This window comes from Nematolebias whitei, chromosome 6, assembly GCF_014905685.2.
Source record: "Nematolebias whitei isolate Nwh7 chromosome 6, NemWhi1, whole genome shotgun sequence".
Classification (NCBI taxonomy): Eukaryota; Metazoa; Chordata; class Actinopteri; order Cyprinodontiformes; family Rivulidae; genus Nematolebias; species Nematolebias whitei.
The window spans coordinates 23,939,750-23,959,055 of NC_056503.1; the positions used below are offsets into that span (position 1 = coordinate 23,939,750).

The 19,306-nt window shown below is 39.1% G+C and overlaps 1 protein-coding gene across 1 annotated transcript in view; it reads left to right on the plus strand.

Annotated features, from left to right (window-relative positions):
• Window positions 1-19,306, plus strand: part of LOC119410564 (CXADR-like membrane protein) — a 96,214-nt gene that overhangs the window by 54,255 nt on the left and 22,653 nt on the right. The window lies entirely within an intron of this gene.

Sequence of the window (19,306 nt, forward strand, 5' to 3'; positions counted from 1 at the left end):
TATATATATATATATATATATATATATATATATATGCCATCAAACTGAGCAGCTACCTCCTCTGTTCAAGACTGCGACACTTTTTTCTACACCTGTTTTTAATAAGGGGACACAACACAGCTTAAGAGCTGATGCACATGAAACAAAGCACAAGAATCTTGTTCAGGTTCCCAAAATTAATCCATTTACTGCTTCCCTCTGGGTTTGCTTTCTAACGCCTAAAGGAGCTTGATGTTGATTATAAGTTTAGCTGCCACACTCTGTAGTGCCTAAGCTTAAGTAGTGTGGCCAAATTTAATTGAGAGAACTGTGGAACAGGGATTTGCATGATCCACACAGGGAGATAGAGAGGGTTGGGGCAGCAATGCTTTAAGGTAGAGCCTTAAATGAAATGACTGCTATGTAAACAAAGCTAAAATTAAATATAGCACTCCACCTCATCCACTGACACATGCGCCCCAAAAATCCATCCTCGCATCCATATTCTATCATCTGTTAAATTACTGCCTCAGCCCAATGACATACCCTCAAATACACCTCATACACATTCATCCTAATGTTTAATTCACTTGTAAGTTGAGCACAGGGCATGTTTTCCTTTCCCTCTGCTCCCTTTTTCTCCGTCTCCCCGTGGGGATGTCACAGGGGATTAAGTCACAGAGGCCAAGGGACTTGTTTATGATTCATCTGAAGGGAGCCGCTTGTAGTACCCACAGGCTATTTCCTCCTTTCTCACTCCCCTGTCTGCACACGGGACTCCGAACACAGAGCAGTTGCAAATGTAACTTAGGGAGATGATGTGGAGAGAGAATTCTTGCAGACATAAATTCATACCTGTTTGTGACGTAAAGCAATCGTATGGGGTTCTAGGTATATGCTTTCACGGAAAAGAAAAAGAATAATAATAATAATCAAAACTATGTATTTTCCAGTCATTTGAAGTGCATTTTTCTAAATTCCAGGGATTAATAAAACAACATATAATCAGTATATTATACATTTTTTGAAAGGTAAACCACTGAATATAGTCTTTGTTTGAGATCATACTTCATTATTGCATCATCCCAAATTTTACCCACTGAGCACAATGAGTTTGTTTTGTCTTAATAATACTATACTTTTTATAAGAAAGTATCGTTTACACCATACTCTGAAAAATTGACTTGGTAAGCAACATAGAAGTAGTGGACATACAAATAATAAATACATGTTGTCAAACGTCAGGCAGGCTCCCTTTCTTTCTCACTGTTTTTTAAGTCTTGCTTAAAAACCCACTTTTATTCCCTGGCTTTTGACACTGTGTGATTTTGTTTTTAACTTGTGTGTATTCAGCAACGTTAACCATTTAGTTATTATCTTTTTCCATTCGGACCTATGTATTTTTCGCTGTGTGCTTTGCTTGGTTATTTCTGCTGTGCATCACTTTGGTTGGCCTTGTTGCTGTTTTAAGTGCTTTATAAAAAATGTGGTAAGGTATGGTATACAAACCCATATCTGGGATTACAAATTACAAGTCCACTATTTGTCCAGCAATAATGGCCATCTCAACTAAAGATTAGATCAGTTGTTTCTTGGAAATTACAGACTTAACTTATCCCTACTACCCACAAGCAAAAACACACACAGGTAAACCCCCTGAGATAACATTTAACATATTAAGTAAAGATTGAAATAAATTATAGTAGATGACTGAGTCAGGATGACGTGGTACACAGTTGGTAGAGCTGTTGCTTCTCAGCAAGTGGGTTGATGGATCGAATCCTGGGCGGGGGGCTTTTCTGGTACTTCTCTAGTCTACCCATAAAAAAAACAGTCAACTAAGGGCCACACACTGAGGCCTGATCAAACTTTATTTGGCTTTACTTGGGGTATGATGTCTTATGATAATCACCCAAATGCTTGATGAACCTGTAGTCCACCAAACAATGGGTTCCAAAATACTACGGTAAATTTAAACCCAAAGTTGCTCTCTAAAACTGTACTCACCTTGACCAAAAAATTCAGTTCTTTTAACAATTGTTTTATTTGATTCCTGGGCTTAAAAAACTATGGGACCTCAAGTGTCATATGTCAGCCTGTATTATGCCTTTGGCTATTAAAAGTTCCAAACTTTAAGCTGATTCAAGAGCAAACGTCAAAATGCAAAAACCCACCCCATCCTAACAAATGATCTGATTTTTCTTTACATTTGTCTACACTTACTGTTTATTTACTCATTATTCATTTTTATGATTATTAAATTTTTCTACCATTCTTACTAGACTGAAAAAAGCAACACACAAATGTAACATTATTCTTACTGACACTAGGCATTTAAGCCTTTTCCTATCCCGTCTAAACTAATTGGATGTCAGTTTTTAACAACCTGTTAGAGTTAATTAACATTTTTAATAGGCATGTGTGTAGTGGTGAGGGTTTCTTTCTTTAAAAACTTACTTCCAGTGCTTAAACCACAATTGCTTCAAAAGGTTAGCTTGAAACACATGTTAGACCACAAAACAAGCTGATATACAGCAAGGTGCTTTAATCTTCTATTACTGGTCTCCTTTGTTGGCGATGAAAAGTGGTTTGTTAGTTGTGACAGACTACAGTTGAATGGAGTTATTCAACATCAATGCACTGGTGTCAAGGGAGCTAACATATTACCACTGTCAGTGGGACTTGATGTCTTCTTTTAATTGCCCTTTTAATTAACTTGTGTCTAGCTTTCTTCTTGTTGAAGGATGCCCTAACATGCCATTTAGCACAAGGTAATGAGATTAACCTCTCATTGACCAAGCAAACGTAGATTAAACATTATAGCCAAATGAAATGAGCTGGGCTTTATTTACTCATGTGCACAAGCAGGCAGGAGAGAAACAACCCTCTCAGCAGTAACATAGCTAAAATGTCAAGTGGATAGATGGGAGTGTGTTTGGTAAAGAGTTGCAAATGTGGCCAACCAGCCGCAATGGGCAGGAAAAAGAAGGCAGGCGGCTCTGGAAAATAGTACAAATTTCTCCACACTCTGCCTGGCTATCTCTGGAGAGGGGTGACTGGAGGCAGTTGATGAAAACAGGCCTCTAATCAGTCAGTCACACTCACACAACATGTGTTAGGTGCCACACTCAGAGGCAAACAGACACCTACATTGTCCAGACTCCAGCCTGAAAATGCAAATAACACCCTCTTTCTCTGTGTACACACAAATATGCAATAGTATGACCACCTTAATTGAACAAGCAAGATAACTGGTAAAGACAGGAGGAACAAGACCAGGTGTGTGTTTTTTCATTGTCCCCCCCCCCCATTCAAGTTAATTTTTGACACAGTATTTACCCTTTGTATGTGGACATAAATGTGAACGATTCCTCAGAGATGCATTCATATCCTTCAACATTTTAGGGTTTATTGTTAGTATGCATTTTGTACTCTTAAATTAGAAATCAGTGACTCTTTGGAGACTACATTATGTTTTATAAAAATCCAAATTAGCTGATAATCACATCTTCTTGACTACCATGTTTCAGTCAAAGGTGTCTTAGCAAGAAAACAAAACTTACTAGGAAATGTACAAAAAAAAGACAATCGTGTCTATCAGTGGTTTTCAAACTGTGGTCCCCGGACCCCTGGGGATACATGAGCCAGTGCTTGGGGGTCTGCAAAAAATAACATTATTTTTTTCTTTTTTTTTTTGTAGATGTTTAACAACCTGTTAAAATACACCAAAATGCAGGAAATCACATCTACTTTATTTCAAATTTTCTGGGGGAAGACTCCCGGACCCCGCAACAAAGTGGTTTAAAGTGGTTTTTGATACTGTTAATTTTCTCAAAACTGTAATTTTTGGAAGCTGAAATTATTGTTTTTTTGTTAATTGTGTCTTGAATGAAAAATAACCCATGTTTAAAAGTATATAAATTGTATCAACACTATTAAAGAACAGGTCTCAAGTGTTTATGTTACAAAAATATTTCCATTGCATTAAAGAGACAAACGAGAAAATCATTCAGTAAACATGAGGGTTATGAGGGGGTCCTGAAACTTGTTCTCTCCTGTAAGAGGTCTCTGAACCCAAAATGTTTGAGAACCCCTGGTGTATATTGTCGATCTGCTTTGGCAATAATATCTTTCTATCAAGCATCTGAGCTGTATTTGTTCATTGTGGTTCACATTCCTTTTTGCATGAAGGTGATAGTCCTTGCTCTACAATTCATGCAGTTTGCCTGATTTCATTTGACACATTAGTTAACACACCCCAGTGGCCTACTTTATTGTCTTTAACAAACGCCACACCTTTCAATAAACCCCTTCAGTGTTTCATCTGAATCAAGTCCCATCAATCACCATTGCACAATTGCACCCTGTATTCACTAGTTTACTGGTCATGATTAATTTCACGCAGACTCTCTACATTTTCATCTTTAAATCACCTCTTGGTCTGCTGCCTTCATACATCTCCTCCTACATGTCTCTGCATAAGTGCAGTTACAGCGTGCGCTCTCAGGACATTATTACCTGCAGTGTTCCCTCAGTGAGGACTGAACTAGGCAAAAGGGCCTTCTCTTACTCCGCTCCTGTTTCCTGGAATATCTTGCAAAAATATCTGAAGCTCTTGACCTTGACCTCTCTAAGTGGCTTTAAACATCTGTTAAGTTCCTGTCAAAAACCAATGCAGACACGTTCCTGTTTTTTAGTTTTCTACATCGCCTTACAACCTAGCTGTTTTTTCGCTACTTTTCCTTTTTAACGTTAAAAAAATAAAATAAAATCATTAAATTTGTACGCATCCTTTATGATTGGCTATTGTTGTCTTTGTTATCCACTGTTGTCATCACTCTTTGTTAAATAAATCAGGTCTCTCTTGTAAATGAGTCCCTGAGGCTCAATGGGATTAACCTGTATAAATAAAGGTTGAATGAATGAATGTGAACTCAGTTCATCTAAACTAAATTTTGGCAATTTACATTTGTTTTGCCAAAAAAAAAAAAACCTCATTATATAGATTGGTTAATTATGACCTTCACTCACTTCCCTCTTCCCTAGAATGTTATTGTAAGCTAATTCTGTTTCCCCTGCCTGAGTTAGCTGCCTTGGCTCAGCTAGTGCCACACCTTGTTTTAATCATGCTTGGGAAGTGAAATACTGTGTAGTCCTGGCAAGCATTTGGTACCCCTGCTTCATTCATCTGGTTTCAATCTTCTCTCCGCCTTCGGCTGTGGCCTCGTGGGCATTCCTTTTCTAGACGTGGGGGTGGTGGGAAGAAATGATGCTGAGACGCACAAAGGGCAAGCATATTTGTTTGAAGGAGTATGTGTGTTGGCATGACTATTAAAAGTCTCCAACATGCAGACAGAGGCTTACTCGAACTTTTAAAAAGCATGAGTCAGTTTCAAACATAAAAACCAATTTTCCGCAAGTAGCTTGAAATAGTAACTGGAAACTTGGATTTGTTTACTCGAGAAACAGCTACAGACTATTACTTTAGTTTAGCCTTTTTGAAATAGATAAAATGATAGATTTAGGCCATCATTGTTCTGTATCGCTGACCATTATAAGATTTTACATTCTATTTAATTTTTCAAAGTCAAATGGATTCACATGTAGGACATATATATATATATATATATATATATATATATACTGCAACTTTAATTAGACACATCCCATAGAGACACGGTGCATATAGTTGTTTCACTGCATGCAGCTGTGTTATACTGTGGCTGTGTATGTAGCAAACATAAAAAGGGTAAGCATCTTGCATGAATGGGCTTAGCTAATAATAAGGACAGATGGTAGGTTGGTCTATTAGCTCACCTAAAAGACCTAAGTGGGGTCTATTCTGGAAGCCTTGCAGCTTCTATTGACCTGCCCAGCCATCGCACAGCCATCACTCTGACCATGTCAGCTTCCCAGCCAATCAACACCTTTCAGGGTAAAACTGCTAAAACCAACATGCCTTCTAACCCACCTCTGGGGAAATGGCAGCCATCAACGTCTTCTTTGTAATTAAGAACTGGGGTGAATAAGATTCCTTTTGTTCTTTGCAGCAGCTACAGCATTAGAGGTTACATCAATATCATTATTTGTGCACAAGTCATCCCCACTGACTTTTTTTTTCTGCTTTACTGATCATGTAAGATGGTATGTCAGATAAATACCATCGGACTGACCGCAGCACTAATATGTCAGTGATGTAGTGGGCTAATGCTGGGCGGATGGAGAAGAGAGAGTTAGCATCCCGTCTGTTTTCAATTAGCCAAAGAAATGCACAACATGGGATCTGCTTTGTTGCATTCAGCTCCTTTTCCCTCTCTCGGTTCCAGAGAAGTAAATTAGCATTGTTACCGAGCGAGCTTCACCAACAGACCTCAGGTGAACGTGGACTTTGGACAGTGACAAATAATCGCAGTGACCTCAATAACAAAAATGAATCTGTATGTGCAGAGAGGCGAGAAAGCAGAGGCGAAAAGGAAGGGAAGCGTGCAGAATCCCCTCACTCCTGACTACATGAGCTCACAAAATGAAGTGTTTACATGTCCAGACTGGAACTATCGTGCACTGCCTCTGACGCTAAACTTTAATGCTAGTCCAAATATAGTTCTAGCTCTAGGCTTGTTTTCCTCCCATTCCGCTTGTTGCTCACGTGTCTTCTGACTTAATCGTAAAGCTCGCTGTGACTTTTATTGTTTTCCCACAAGTTGTTAAAGGCTTTTTGAAGCACCACTGGGATATTGAATTGCATTTAATGAGATCCACGGGTGTAGCACTTTATACAACATAAGTTTTACAGTGTTTGAAGTTTTCATCAGTTCCACATCATTGTGAAGCATCCATCATCGAGACGATGACGACACAGTCCACTTCCTTTGTCCGTACACCTACTCAGCTCTGTTTTCAACCTAATGGACATTTAAAAAATTGCATATTGCAGCAAAATGGACTTGGCAGAACAAAAGCTTATTAAGTATTGATCTGCTGATGTCAGTGCCCATGTCCAGCCACTTCAACAATGTGAAAGAAGTTAATTCACGTGCTTGCCAGCCACAAATTGAGATTAGACCACATAAATAACTGGGTAAAACTTTAGAACTTTTGGAGAGCAGAGAAGCTCAATTACCTGATGTTCAGGGAAAAAAAGTTTACAGGAGGGGGAGGTTGTATATATGTGCACTGTTGATTTTATAGCTCTTTATATCATAGCAGGCCCATCTGTCCAAACCCCAGCAGTGCTTAGCTGGTATGATATACAGTACCGATGTCCAGCTGGAAGGCTTTCGGTTGATCAGCAGCAGGCGAAGCTGACTTCTACAGAGTTTAGTAATGAATACAGCTCATCTTGTTTCTCACCACACTACCTATAATTTATGCCAGGTCAGGAGGAGCTTGATCTCAGCAAAAAAAAAAGGTGTTCCACCGAGTTGTCCATGGAGGTGCCTGTGATATATGTTTTCCTTCCAGCAAAAATCTACCTTTAATACATTTAATGCAAACTTAATCCACATTCTTGAAGTTTTTTTTTTTTTTAAGAATAAAATCTCGAGTTACTTTATGGGGTAAACTGAATCTGATTCTGTCAAAGTGTACGCAACTTTTGACAGAAATCTGAGGATTTATTTTATTTTTGATAATGTGCTTTCTTTGGGATGGCACAGTGGCACCGTTAGTAGAGCTGTTGTCTCTCAAGCTATGTTTACATGGACATAAGTAACCAGATTAAACGGCCATTCGGAATAAAAATACGTCATGTAAATGCCCCATTCAGATTATTCTGAGCTGATTCAGCTCGAGCCAAAATAATTTGTAGCCAGAAAGAGACAGGTGGGTTTGTGCCGATTCATAATCTGAACGGTGTGCATGTAAACACGTAATCTGTTCTTTTTTTTTCCCGATTGTGGGAAATCTGACCTGACTGTGCATGTGCGACCTATGTCTACCTCGCGTATTTCTGCCTGGCTAATGCTAATATGTTGGGGAATCAAAACTGGTCGTTGAGCGCTACAACATTTTTACTATAAACTTTGAAAGAGCTCAAAATGATCTGTATTACCTGTAGCTCTGACAGGGAGTGCGGTAACATCTTCACCACCATTAAAACCTCTCGCGGGTCCATTTTGGGCGCTCAGGTTTGTTTACGTTCATCCTGGAAGTAGAACTTCTTCTTCTGTGTTTTTTTTATTTTTTTAAGTAGCGTTTACCACTCTGTGCATGTCAGTACTTCTATTCAGAATAAAAGCCTGCTGCATGTAAATGCTCATCGTGAACAGATTGTGCCCATGTAAACAATACTTTTGAATTATTTCATCTGAAGACATTTCAATCCGGCCAAAGAATTTTGCACATGTAAACATAGGAGTTTAGTTCAAATCCCAGCTTGGGACTTCCTGGGTGGAGTTTGCATGTTCTCTCCGTGCATGCATGAGTTTTCTCCATGTATTCCAGTTTCCTCCCACAGACCAAAAACATGCATGTTAGTCTGATTGATAACTCTAAATTGTTCTTAGGTGTGAGTGAGAGAGTGAATGGTTGTTTGTCTCATTTGTCTCTATGTGTCCCTGCGATGGACTGGAGACCTGTCTAAGGTGTCCCCCGCCTCTTGCACAGTGATTGCTGGATAATGGCACCAGTGACCCCATGACCCAAAAAGGAAGAAGCGGGTAAAGATAATGGATGGATGGATGGATGGATGGATGGATGCTTTGAAACAAAACATTTGTTTTTTTCCACACTCAGATAAAGCAAATGATCTCAAACGTAAGTTCCAGTAAATTGTTGTTCAGAGCATCATGACAAAAGTTTCTTCTAATCAAAATTAAGCATTTTTGTGAAAGCTGTCAAATTTATGACACTTTCCTGTCCTCCTTTAATGTGTTCTCAGTGGGACACAGCAGGTTAATTTAAGGCTGTGTGTGTGCCGCAGGGAAGATTTGCCCTTTACACACATGCACAACCCCCCCCCCCCCCCCCCAACACCCACACACACACATACACACACATTCAGTCACCTTGGAGATGAGTCTCAGCAAGATGTTGACTCCCTCTCTGTTGTCGCTTGCTCCTCAGTACTGTCGGATTTAGAGATGCTCATGCAGAAGAAACTGGCGCTCCACACATGCTGGTTTGTTTAGGCTTTGCCAGACGTCGGGAACGTTTTTGTTGCATGAGGAGAGGTCACCATCCAAGCTCCATTGAACTGAAGTGTGGTGCACGGTGCAGAGCAGATCATTTGACATTTGGACTTTGTTCACTTTAAGCACAATAAAGAGCAGAAACATTTTGTAAACTGTATTTTTGGAAGCAGAGTGTAGTCCTATAAATAGGCTGATGACTCGCACTCCTTTGGTGATTATTCAGCGGTCCTGAAGTCCGTGCTATGTAAAGCTATAATTAACATTTTAAAATGTAATCAATCTTTAATAAATTATAAATTGTATTTTATTTTGAAAATAATAAAACATATGTAAATGATTATGCTCAAACCTTACTTTTCTGCAAAATACTGGAGTTTGTCTAAGTCTTCTATGTTTTTACACTTTTCACACAGTTGTGTTGTTTGTTTGTCTGTTTAAAAAGTTTTCTGCCTTTACATAAAGGTTCAGTCGAGATACATTTATAGTATTTCACTTCTCTCACTTTTCCTGTGTTTAAAAGGTTTTGTGTTCGTTGTTTAGCTCTGGGAAAGAGACTAGTGCAAATCTAGGCAACACAGACAAATATCAGCAAAGAATGAGCTACAAAGAGTTACTTTAGAGACTTTAGCTATTTGACCAAAAGTATATCTCTAGATGGGAAGTTTGTGTTGTTCCGTTGATGGTTTCAGGCTCAAACTGGAAGATTTATGAAGCAGCCAGAGCATATTGGACAGCTGCACCCATGAGTGTGGGTGATGCCACCAAATGCAGCATTGATAAGATGTGTAAAGCCATGTAAGCAGGTTTCACTGCCTTCTTCAGTTCCTTGGGGGATGGTGTAATTAGCCCCCTACCCCCAATATCCTTCCTTCTTTCTTATTTCACACAGAAAAATACAAAATACTTCGGGGGAATTAAAGTGTTTGTCACAAAACTAATTTTGAATCTATTTTGGGGAGGTGTCACTGGAATGATGTTGCTATCGCTCAACATGACAGCGACGACAAGGCCATGAAAGGGATGCTAATGAAGGCAATGAAAGCAGTGCAAGGTGAACATTTACCACAGGGCCTTCCATTATTCAGACCTCTGGTATTTCATCTCCTTTTTTCTTTTCCTATTAGTCCTTCTTTTCTCCTCTTCTCCTTTTTGCTTCTTCTTTGAGTTCAAAGGATTATTGTGAAAATATTTCTTGTCCTTTTCTCTACTCTAACACTCAAATATTCTGCTGATGTTAAATTTCGTTGAAACTACTCTTCAAAGATGATTATGGAAAGTCTTCACTTGTGTGACTTCTTTCTCTCTAGCATGAGTTGAATGAATTATGTAGTGGTCTTCACATTTAATAGTTTTGCAAATGTTAGATATATAAATGTAAAGCAATCTAATTATGAATTAATTATAATTAATAAGAATTTTATCAGATAATATTTTATGATGATGGCAAAGGATCAGATTTTTATTAGTTATATTCAGTGACTGTCACATACAGTTCTTACAAGATGTCAGAACCCCTTTGTATGTTTGTCTATGTGTCATTTTTCAACTTACCGGGTTGTAAATGTGAAATCTCTCTCTATCCAAGCCAAGTTAAGTAGACTTGGAACAAACCTTAACCATGTAAGATGTCTAATGCAATGGTTTTGGAGGAAAATATGGATTGTCTATTGAATCTGACTGTAGCCTTATGGTGCATTCACACCAGCCCTGTTTAGTCCACTTTAATCGAATTGTTTGTTTGCCTAGAATGTCTGCTTTGTTTGGAGAGGTGTGAATGCGCAATCCAACTCTGATACGGACCATAAAAGCAAACTCTGGTCCGCCTAAAAACATAGGTCTCGGTTCGGTTGAAGTAAACTCTAGCGCGGTTTGAATGCAATGTGAATGCAAGTGGACTGGAGACCGCTCCAAAAGCAGGAAGTGGACTACAGTGCTGGGCATTCTATGTAAATACAACCAAAACAAACGGTCATTTCTCTTACCTCATATGGAGCCTGCTCAGCTGCCTTATGTGAAAAACAACATTCTCCATGGTCTTCTGCCTCATCTTCCACTCATGCCGTGTCCATTGTTGACAAATGTTTGTTTGGCACATGGGCCAAATTGCTAAATTTGGACGTCACTACATTTTTTTTTTCCAGAAGTAAGTTGCGTTCAATGTCTTCTTCAGGGGTTTTTGTGTTGTTTCCATCAGTAGTTCTTGGTGCAGTGCCACCACAGGCAAGAGGGGGAACAGGTTGGCTTGATTGACTCAGTGCAGTGAGAATGCAAACTGCACCAGCTGAAAATTTGAACAAATGTTCTGAATGTTGGTCTCCAATTGAACCGAGTCTACCGGACTATCAGGTGTGAGAACACCCTTGAACATATTAGATCACTTCTGTTTATTTCTCATGTAAGTTGGCATTTAAGGTTAGATAGATAGGAGTTGCTCAGTGTGGGTAATTTTTCAGCTGCAACCTCTCAGATTTGGGGTACCACAAGGCTCCATTTTAGCCCCCCTCTTCTTTTTGTTATTAATGCATCAATTATGCTACATTTACAGAAATAACAGCAACAAAAACTAAACAAAACATGACTGGGTCTAAATGTATTTAACCTTGAGAAAGACAAAATGAAAATGATTTAATTTGGACAGTCTAATCACTTAAATGGTTACAAAGGTGCTATTGGCCCAGTAAAGTCCTAAAGTCTAATTTTTTACCTGTCTGCTTGAAAACTTGGTGTAGTTTTTGACTGATTTTAAATAAATAAATAAAAAACAGATCATCTCAGTTTTCAAGAGGAAATCCCCCCCCCCCTACTCCTCTGTAAAGTTAAGACCTACTTTTAGTAATGAGACCTTGAAGAATACTTTATGTATACCTCATCTGGTCTACTTTAATCATTTGTATGATAGTCTTGATTTGTCCACTTTGATGTCTGCAAACTGTACAAAACAGGAAAAAAAAAACAGCAGGATCATATCCAACACATATGTGGGCCACCATTTGCTGGCTTTGCGTTCATTTCAGAATCTAGTTTTAAATGTTATTGTTAGTTTTTTAATAGTCTTCTGAATATGATGTCACTTGATCATTTTGAACTGTTTGCACCATCACAGTTCAGCCGGAGCACTGATGTTCACCAATCGTTTGCCTTGAACATTCTTAATATATGGCCCCATTTTTATTTATTTATTCTCCTGTGAACGCTAATATGCCTGTCTTTAAAACGTTTAGCTATTCAAAGTATCGATCATTTTAACTTTATGCTGTAAACTCATTTCATCTCACTGGATTTTTAATTCTATAGAAAAACGTGTATTAATAAGTTAATTTTTGCCTGTTTATTTCTGCACCCATAATGGATTTTTTTGTTTTGTTTCATTTGATTGAGTTTTATTGTTTTATCAGATATTCTATTTATTGTTAACTTAATAAATATTGATCTTATACATTGTAGAGCAGTTTGTGCTAATATGTTTTTTATCGCACACATATACACATACACCCCCCTCCCCCCCGCCCCACACACACACACACACACACCCCTAGACACTCACATGCACACAAATTGCTCTTACACAAAACAAATCCTTCTACAAGTCTGTCATTTTAACTCTGCAGAAAATATACTTGTTTTTTTATATGTTGGGCTGTAAAATGACACCTGAGCAAAACACTTTTAGCAACTTGTGTAGACATAATTTATATATATATATATATATATATATATATATATATATATATATAATTTTGATATTGTCACATTCTTTTGAGATATTTCTCAAGCCTTAAGCATAAATAAAACAAAAACAATATTTACCAATCGACTCGTATGGAAAAAAATGGGAGTTGTTTTAAGTTAATTTTCAGTAGCAGAGAGTTGTTATGACTCGTGGATGTACTTGTAACAACTATGTTCCAAAATGTAAAATATTATTCAGAAAGGCTTTATGTCAACAAAAAGTAGTTTTGGACAGCAGGTGTGAAGCCAAATGGATTATTAGATGTTAGTCCTTGAATAAACTAGTTTAAACATAAAAACAGCTCTTTGGTTTTTAAATAGGAGCAATACATCCATGTGTTGGAACTTCACTTTATAGTTGTAGTGTGCTTTATAGCATGTGTTTTAGTGGGGCATGAAAACACAATACATTTTAAAACACTGATTCTGAAGAAATTGGTTTATTTTACAGGAGTCTGTGTTGTTTTTGGCATAATGATAGCTGTGTGTTCAACAACTTTTCTAACAGAACATCTGCAGATTTTGGTGTTTTTTTTATTTATTTAAATAAAAGATCTGACATATGTAAATGTATACCATTGTAGCAAAGAATAGTAAGGCTAATGTAGTACAACTGAATACAGTCCAGGTCTGGCAAATGCATTATAGAAGGAAAAACACAAAGCCTGTAAAAAAACGTGCAGAGCTGTGAGTAATTTCCCTGCAGCCTCATGCCCCGTGCTCCTCTCAGCATGTCCCCAAGTCAGCTAAAAACTACTAGCTTTATGTCAGCAATAAGAATGGATGGATTGCACTTGCAATTACCCTGTGATATTTTGCTGCACACATGCATCAAGCCCAAACCTTTCTTGTTTTTCTGTTGTTGTTTTTTTTTTTTTCTTCCATATTAACAACCATTCCCTAAGAAGCCTGTAGCTGTCAGAAGATAATAGCTGCACTGATTGTCATGGGTGGAGGTAATTGGTTTATTTTTCTCTTGCAGTATGTCACTCAAATGTGACTTGAGTGTTTACATCTCACACAGCTATAGTTCAAGTCACTGGCATGTGTGCTGATGTACTAGATGGATTACATCCAGCAAATAATTTCTTACGTTTTTGTTTTGTGGCTTGGCAGTGGTTAATGAGCCTAATGCTCGCACAGTGGCAGTTATGTCGTCTCACAGAAAGGATGACACGTTTTGTTTGTTTCATACAGAAAAAGCTGCATGGATGCACAAGCAGGAAATTGCCAGATATGGTACCTCTGATTTTTTCTTTTCTTTTTTCCATATGCTATTAGGCATCCAAGACCCACCTTTGTGAGATTGTAATCCTTCACCCAAACCAGTGACTTATCCTGGTGTAAGGACTCAAATAAAAAAGGCAATGCACCATTCCTCTACCCCTCCCTCAACACATTTTTCTCTGTCCTTTCATTCTCTCTTTCTGATCTGCTGTATTGGAGTACCAGAGGTCATAAGCTTTAAACATGGCAAAGGCCCCCAGCCAAGCTGATGTGCTGACTGCGGGGATACGGGGCTTGACTTTGGGGCAGTGTGAAAGATCCAGGCCTGTCTTGTTTGTCTGTCCGTCCGTCTCACTGGCTACACTATAATGAGATTGCAGGGCTCTGTAAGGCAGATTTACTGGAGCACAACTCCCCCTAGGGCCTTTTCATAGAAATTGGTTCCTCCATATTTCACCCAAGCTTCTCACTCTCTCTGTCTCTCTTTGTTAAATGTGTCTATCTTTCTCCCTCTCATGCTCTCTCTTTCTAAACCTCTGATGTTAGCTCCCACTTATGTTAATTATGATTTGCTTCTTTCCTTTCTTTCTGGGAGTAAAGATTGAAACTAGCCACAAAGCATGAAGCTCAGCCAAGGGCTGCTCAGAAAAGAGGACACAATGAAGAAGAAAGTGGGATGGAGGATTTAGACCGGGGTATGTCTCCAGTACTATATCACAAGCCCTTTTCACGTTTATCTCCCCTTCAAGATGGCCACATTAATTTTGAGGGCCTCTCTCATGTGTGTGTGAAATCTCTTAAGAACCTGTGAATGCATACACACAACTGCAAGCTGGAGTAATTTCAAAGCTGATGCTAATACGGTTCATGGTTTTTAATTGCCTCTCTGTCACTTTGCTACAAATCAAAAGCCAGGGTCGTAAAGGCAAAATTATTTTTTATAGGAAAAACAAAATTTCCACAATGATCCATTCTGTTGTGTCACATTGTTGATGTTTGCCCAAGTGATGGAGTTTTGCAGGCCAACACGCCCAGCTGTGCACACGACAAATGAGGCCAATTCAAACTCAGATCTCCCAAGTTTGTTTTGGGAGCACTAAGTCATCCAGCACAATGCACAAAAAAAGCCCTCTGCTCAACCTTGCATAGGCAAAAAACTGTGAAGCAGTGAACATACACCACACAGCACATCCCTCTGACTTGCCTGTCTGCTCTTTTAAACTTGAGCTTTTACAAATGTAGTTTTGTTGAAAACATATCAGTCATTTCTGTTTTGTAAGTGAGATATACACAATCAGTCAAACTCATGTACCGTGACACACTGACTTGATGTGAGTGGCTAGGCTCCCATCTCACTGGATGATGACCTCGTCTGCTGTGACAAAAATTCAGTCAGAATTTGGATGGATTTTGTAAATCTTGACAAGGTCTTTTGTACCAGTAGTTTAATATAATAATAATAATAAAAAACAGTGGGTTTCTCCTTATGTGTGACAGGACATGATAGGCTATGAATGATCTGGAGCATTCACAACATTTCTGTAACAAGGACTTTGTGGTTTACTAACATGATTTTATTTTATTCACACGGTCTTCAGTTCTGGATGGAATATACTGTAGTTGGTATCAGTGAAAGTGAATCAATGCCATAGGGTCAGCTCACACTGGTGTGGGCTGGTCATGGAGAAATTAAAGCAGGGCTGACCCTGCTGGCCTCATGCATAGGCTGTGACTCCGTTATACATACGCAAATGTTGGCTGTATTGGGCTATTTTGGCATGATCTTCCAGGGTGTAGCTGCATCTTGGCGAAGTCTGATGAAGTTGTGCGAGTGCAGGGTCAGGGACATTGTGCGACTCATAAGATCATCACAGGAATGATGCTGACATATAGAGAGGTAAAAGCACTTTAAAGCATTTTTGGGACGCAAAGAACATCAGAGCATTGCAGTGTCATGGTTGCCTTTACACTGAAGGAGGCGTTCCACATTTGCCACAATCCTGCCATGTTCTGAAAGGTTGTGGAGAAATACTGAGATGATTATCAAAGGGAAGGGGTGCCTTACATATCTGGCCCTAATTCATTTTTTGTGTATATGTACTGTATTTACTTAAAATCAACAAATGGATCATCAAGCGGGCAGCACAGTGGCACAACTGGTAGAGCTGCAGCCACTCAGCGAGAAGGTTGCCGGTTCAAATCCCTTTCTGGTTAGAGTTTGCATGTTTTCTCCGTGCATGTGTGGGTTCTCTCTGGGTACTCCGGTTTCCTCCCACAGACCAAAAACCTGCATGTTAGTCTGATTGGTAACTCTAAATTGTCCCTAGGTGTGAGTGAGAGAGTGAAGGGTTGTTTGTCTTCTTTGTCTCTATGTGTCCCTGTGATGGACTTGCGGCCTGTCCAGGATGTACCCCGCCCCTCATACAGTGATTGCAGGACATGGGCACCGGTGACTCCCGTGACCCAAAATGGAATAAGCGGGTAAAGATAATGGATGGGATGGATGGATGAATACAGCAACATGAAATCATCAGCAACATGGATAACAGTAGCACATATCACAAATCAAAGTGGCATTTAAGGTACAGTGAGTGGTGACTGCACAAACAGCGGCAGGTTTAAGCCCACATTGCTATACTGTTAGGAGCAATGATTGCAATGGATTGTCTCTGGGGCTGTGGGGAAACTGTGTGTTAAAGTTTCCCAGCAGGTCGGTGAACCGCCATCGACCATTAACTTGCCCCATTAGATCCAGCCAGCTGCACACCTGGCCTGAGTATGTTCCCTCTAAAGTGTTCTTTATACAGCAAAGCCCTCTCTCCCTTTTCTGACATTCAAGCCAATATCAGTGGGGAGCTCACAAGATAAACGATCCTGCAAATGCAGCATTAAAAGTCAAAAACAGGAATATCTTCAGCATGTGGGAGCTCCTCTGTGAAGAGAGTTGGTCCCTTAGGTTTTTTTGGCATACAAGTTGTTTGAGAACAGTCAGGGAAAAAGACCTCAGCAATCCATGCTATCATTCTAGTTTTATACAATGGGCACAGAAGCACTCTGCCAACAGCAAAGTGATCCCTCTGTCCAACAACTTTGAACTTTAAAACTGATTGACAGCAAGTGTCCAGAGCATCGGTTTAAAGCTGACAATTCACAAAAAAAGTGACCGAAATAAAGGAAAACTTTCAAAACTGCTGAAATCCTCCAGAAGATGCCATCTGTTTAGATGAACAGAAGAGAGGGTTGCTTTGAGGCTGCTCTTTTCCTCTGTGTCCTTCATCAGCACTGACTCATTGGTTTCACAGTGCAGAGCTGACATTTTCTTTGGCCCAGAGATCACTTATGGATCATGGTGTTGGCTCCTTTGAGATTGGACCACTGAACAAGTGGACAGGGGTCCAGTGAGTCCTTGTCTCATGTGGACCTTTGACAGCATGTGATTTTGACTGTTGCACACAAAAACATTTGCCAGTCACTTTATGAGTGACATTGCTGACACAGACCTTTCCTCTGTTGTATATTCCACACGTGATGTTTATCTATTTTACTTCTCTTCTACTCAGCATGTTCAGTTCAGAAAAATAAGTTAAGGTCAACAAAGAACTGTGCCTCTGCATTTCACTTTAAACAAGCACCTGCCAAGCTGTATACGTTTTACTTAGTTATTGGTTCATTCATCAGTTAAAGAATGGCTGTTAAGTGTGATGCTTTAAACCAAAAAGGCATGTCCTATTTGATTGTAAAAACTCAGCTGAGCCCTGAATCATCTGCAAAATCTTTGTACTAAGTGGAGGATGTGGAATAGCTTTGTGATGCACCAGTTTCCTACTCCAACACACAAGCAACGTCTATTGTTTCAGCTTGATGCCTTTATTTCACTCGAGCCTTCATGGCAGTCTAGCCTTTCCCAATAAATCAGCCTCACTGCTCTCCCACTGGCCCCGTCAGTCTGGCCAGCACCCAAAGTCAATCCCTTGTGCATATGCTTAAAATTGATACTAATTTCACTGCAACACAAGCTCTCAGATTAAAATGCTGTGGCAGTTTTTGGTAGTTGTGCTGGTCGGTCTTACATGCCATGTTTGCAGTAGCTGTGAGCATGTGTGTGTGGTGGTATCAAACAACCTTCCTCTTGAAAACTGTTGTTACTAGCAAAGTGCAGATGTGCTGACTTTTATTTATAATTACCTAAAACAGGGACTACACAAAATAAATGAGTAAATACACACACACACACAAAATGCTAAAGCTCACATAATGCATTGTGTGCATTATGACAAATAAGTTTATCGCAACTAATAATCCGAAACATGAGAGTCAACATTAATATTTTTTGTTTTTCTAATATAAATGGTAAATGGACTGTACTTATATAACACATTTTGATCTATTGAAGTTACTCGAAGTGCTTTACAACACACTCTGTGCCCTCATTTACCCACTCATACATCGCTCTACTAGATCTACAAAGCTAATCTGAATCTGTAGAAACTTTAGATCACATTCTGATGGGACTGATGGGACACACATTGGAGGTTCAGTTTCTTGCCCAGGGACATTTCAACATGTGACTACTGGCGGAATCAAAGCACCAACTCTCCCATTGGAGGACGACTTCTATAACCACTCAGCCACAGCCGCTCCGCAAAATGCATCTTTACCTAAAATAGCTGCTGTTGATATAAAAATGTAAGCATCCATTGGACTTAAAATTGCAGATTTTGTTAGAAGTAATTAAAAGTTATTTTATTTTTTTATTTTTTTTGCAACATAGCTTGACTTACAACACCAATAGATCTGTCAGATTTGTTTATTTATCTTACACTCTGTTAATCCCCAGTGGGAAAATGAATTTTCTGCATTATTCTCTTTGCACATGTGAGTACACCTGTGTACAGGAAGACACTGCAGAAAAATGTGGCCCAAATCCAATTTTTTGCCCCATGCGACTCATATTGGATTTTTTCACGACAGTCTGAATGTAACAAGTCAGCTTTTTTTCAAACCTTACCCTGTTCTTTTTCATATGTGGTACTGAATCCAATGTTTTTCAAAGTGACTGCAGTCTAAATGGTCACGTCTCATTTTATCTGACTTTGTCAGTGAGGTAGTGGTGAGTGGATTCCAACCTCGTGGAGTTTAAATTTGTAAATCGACATGTCATCAGCTGCAGAACATAAGTTCAATTGCTTCATTATTGTTCTTTTAATGTAACATGGCCTGAAAATGAGAATCTACAGCAA